Source organism: Salvelinus sp. IW2-2015, unplaced genomic scaffold (assembly GCF_002910315.2).
Source record: "Salvelinus sp. IW2-2015 unplaced genomic scaffold, ASM291031v2 Un_scaffold2768, whole genome shotgun sequence".
Classification (NCBI taxonomy): Eukaryota; Metazoa; Chordata; class Actinopteri; order Salmoniformes; family Salmonidae; genus Salvelinus; species Salvelinus sp. IW2-2015.
The window spans coordinates 130,398-134,624 of NW_019944070.1; the positions used below are offsets into that span (position 1 = coordinate 130,398).

Consider the following 4,227-nt stretch of genomic DNA (forward strand, 5'->3'; position numbering starts at 1 on the left):
ACACACACACACACACACACACACACACACACACACACACACACACACACACACAGCAGTGACTCTTACCTTTGTACCACATTGTCCATTGTCTCCAGGCAGACCAGGTGATCCCTGTGAACGCAGATCAGTGAGATAACGAGGCTGTATACTCACAACACAGCTAGCTACATGTACATGAAAACCTTTAAGACAGTCACCTGTAAAGTAGAAACATAGAATAAGGGGTCACTTAGAAGTCCTTTATTTGACCTTTGACCTACTCTTTGGCCTTGTCTCACTCATAGGGTTTGCCTGGCAGCCCCGGAACCAAGGGTGGACCTGGAGGCAAGGTAAGGCTGTGACCGTCTCCCCCCTGTTTTTTTGTCCTACTGCTTCAGCACAATAATACAGAACAATACAAACTAAAACACAAACTAAGACAAAGGAAGCTACTCCCTCAACTGATAACGGCAGGTAGCCTAGCAGTTAGAGGGGCGGCAGGTAGCCTAGTGGTTAGAGCGTTGGACTTGTAACCGAAAGGTTGCAAGATTGAATCCCTGAGCTGACAAGGTAAAAATCTGTCATTCTGCCCCTGAACAAGGCAGTTAACCCACTGTTCCTAGGCCGTCATTGAAAAAAAAAATTGTTCTTAATTGACTTGCCTAGTCACTAGTTATGTGGGACGGTAGCGTCCCACCTTGTCAACAGCCAGTGAAACTGCAGGGCGCCAAATTCAAAACAACAGAAATCCCATAATTCAAATTCCTCAAACATACAAGTATTTTACACCATTTTTGAAGATACACTTGTTGTAAATCCAGCCACAGTGTCCGATTTCAAAAAGTCCAAATCTACTAATTATATGCATATTCTATCTTTTATGGTTGAGTAGCAGGCAGTTTAATTTGGSCATGCTTTTCATCCAAAATTCCGAATGCTGCCCCCTACCCTAGTGAAGTTAAATAAAGGTTAAAAAAATACAACTTCATGTTTTGTTTCCTTTCAGGGAGAGCCTGGTCCCAGAGGTCATGTTGGAATGTCTGGTGCCCCAGGACCTCAGGTAGGCCACCTGCCCATATGTTTGTATGTTTGTTTTCCACACACCAGACTACAGATTGTTATTGTGACTGTTGTTAACCTCTCTCTCTCTCAATTCAATTCAATTCAATTCAAGGGGCTTTATTTGCATGGGAAATATATGTTAACATTGTCAAAGCAACTGAAGTAGATAATAAACACAAGTGAAATAAACAATAAAAATGAACGGTAAACTTTGGACTCACAGAAGTTCCAAAAGAATAAAGACATTTCAAATGTCATATTATGTATKTATACAGTGTTGTAACGATGTGTAGATGGTTAGAGTACAAAAGTGAAAATAATAAGAATCAATATGGGTTGTATTGACAATGGTTTTTGTTCTTCACTGGTTGCCCTTTTCTTGTGGCAACAGGTCACAACTCTTGCTGCTGTGATGGCACACTGTGGTATTTCACCCAGTAGATATGGGATTTTATCAAAATTGCGTTTGTTTTCAATTCAAAACAAATCAAAGTTTATTTGTCATGTGTGCCGAATACAACAGGTGTAGTAGACCTTAGAGTGAAATGCTTACTTACAGGCTCTAACCAATAGTGCAAAAAAGTATTAGGTGAACAATAGGTAAGTAAAGAAATAAAACAACAGTAAAAAGACAGGCTAAATACAGTAGCGAGGCTATAAAAGTAGCGAGGCTACATACAGACACCGGTTAGTCAGGCTGATTGAGGTAGTATGTACATGTTGATATGGTTAAAGTGACTATGCATATATGATGAACAGAGAGTAGCAGTAACGTAAAAAGAGGGGTTGGCGGGTTGTGGGACACAATGCAGATAGCCTGGTTAGCCAATGTGCGGGAGCATTGGTTGGTCGGCCCAATTGAGGTAGTATGTACATGAATGTATAGTTAAAGTGTCTATGCATATATGATAAACAGAGAGTAGCAGCAGCGTAAAAAGAGGGGTTGGGGGGGCACACAACGCAAATTGTCCGGGTAGCCATTTAATTACCTGTTCAGGAGTCTTATGGCTTGGGGGTAAAAACTGTTGAGAAGCCTTTTTGTCCTAGACTTGGCACTCCAGTACTGCTTGCCATGCGGTAGAAGAGAGAACAGTCTATGACTGGGGTGGCTGGGGTCTTTGACAATTTTTAMSGCRTTCCTCTGACACCYCCTGGTGTAGAGGTCCTGGATGGCAGGCAGCTTAGTCCCAGTGATGTACTGGGCCGTACGCACTACCCTCTATAGTGCCTTGCGGTCAGAGGCCGAGCAATTGCCGTACCAGGCAGTGATGCAACCAGTCAGGATGTTCTCGATGTTGCAGCTGTAGAACGTTTTGAGAATCTTTTTAGTTTCCTGGGGGGGAATAGGTTTTGTCGTGCCTTCTTCACAACTGTCTTGGTGTGTTTGGACCGTTCTAGTTTGTTGTTGATGTAGACACCAAGGAACTTGAAGCTCTCAACCTGCTCCACTACAGCCCCGTCGATGAGAATGGGGGCATACTCGGTCCTCCTTTTCCTGTAGTCCACAATCATCTCCTCTGTCTTGGTTACGTTGAGGGATAGGTTGTTATTCTGGCACCACCCGGCCAGGTCTCTGACCTCCTCCCTATAGGCTGTCTCGTCGTAGTCGGTGATCACTGTTGTGTCGTCTGCAAACTTAATGATGGTGTTGGAGTCATGCCTGGCCATGCAGTCGTTGGTGAACAGGGAGTACAAGAGGGGACTGAGCACGCACCCCTGGGGAGCTCCAGTGTTGAGGATCAGCGTGGCAGATGTGTTGCTTTGTGGATCTGTGTAATCTGAGGGAAATATGTGTCTCTAATATGGTCATATATTTGGCAGGTTAGGAAGTCCAGCTCATTTTCCACTGCATTTTGTGGGCAGTGTGCACATAGCCTGTGCACATAGCCTTTCTCAATAGCAAGGCTATGCTCACTGAGTCTGTACATAGTCAAAGCTTTCCTTAACTTTGGGTCAGTCACTGTGGTCAGGTATTCTGCCACTGTGTGCTCTCTGTTTAGGGTCAAATAGCATTCTAATTTGATCTGTTTTTTGGGGGGGAATTCTTTCCAATGTGTCAAGTAATTATATCTTTGTTTTCTCATGATTTGGTTGGGTCTAATTGTGTTGTTGTCCTGGGGCTCTGTGGGGTGTGTTTGTGTTTGTGAACAGAGCCCCAGGACCAGCTTGCTTAAGGGACTGTTCTCCAGATTCATCTCTCTGTAGGTGATGGCTTTGTTATGGAAGGTTTGGGAATCGCTTCCTTTTAGGTAGTTGTAGAATTTAACGTCTCTTCTCTGGATTTTGATAATTAGCAGGTATCGACCTAATTCTACTCTGCATGCATTATTTGGTGTTTTACGTTGTACACGGAGGATGTGCTTGCAGAATCTGCATGCAGACTCTCAATTTGGTGTTTGTCCATTTTGTGAATTCTTGGTTGTTGAGCAGACCCCAGACCTCACAACCATAAAGGGCAATGGGTTCTATAACTGATTCAAGTATTTTTAGCCAGATTCCGATTGGTATGTCAAATTTTATGTTCCTTTTGATGGCATAGAAGGCCCTTCAATCTTTGTTTCTCAGATCGTTCACAGCTTTGTGAAAGTTACCTGTGGCGCTTATGTTTAGGCCAAGGTATGTATKGTTTTTTGTGMGCTCTAGGGCAACGGTGTCTAGATGGAATTTGTATTTGTGGTCCTGGCGACTGGACCTTTTTTGTAACACCATTATTTTGGTCTTACTGAGATTTACTGTCAGGGCCCAGGTCTGTCAGGGCCCAGGTCTGTCAGGGCCCAGGTCTGGCAGAATCTGTGCAGAAGACCTAGGTGCTGCTGTAGGCTCTCCTTGGTTGGTGACAGAAGCACCAGATCATCAGCAAACTGTAGACATTTGACTTCAGATTCTAGTAGGGTGAGGCCAGGTACTGCAGACTGTTCTAGTGCCCTCGCCAACTCATCYATATATATGTRGAAGAGGGTGTGGCTTAAGCTGCATCCCTGTCTCACCCCACGGCCCTGTCTCACCCCACGGCCCTGTGGAAAGAAATGTGTGTTTTTTTGCCAATTTAAACCGCAGACTTTTTTGTGTACATGGATTTTATAATGTTGTTTGTTTTTCCCCCAACACCACTTTCCATCAATTTGTATAGCAGACCCACATGCCAAATTGAGTCAAAGGCTTTTTTGAAGTCAACAAAGCATG

The 4,227-nt window shown here is 43.9% G+C and overlaps 1 long non-coding RNA gene across 1 annotated transcript in view; it reads right to left on the minus strand.

The window, feature by feature from the left end:
- LOC112074703 (uncharacterized) overlaps nt 1-4,227 on the minus strand; it is a 100,290-nt gene that overhangs the window by 33,646 nt on the left and 62,417 nt on the right. The window lies entirely within an intron of this gene.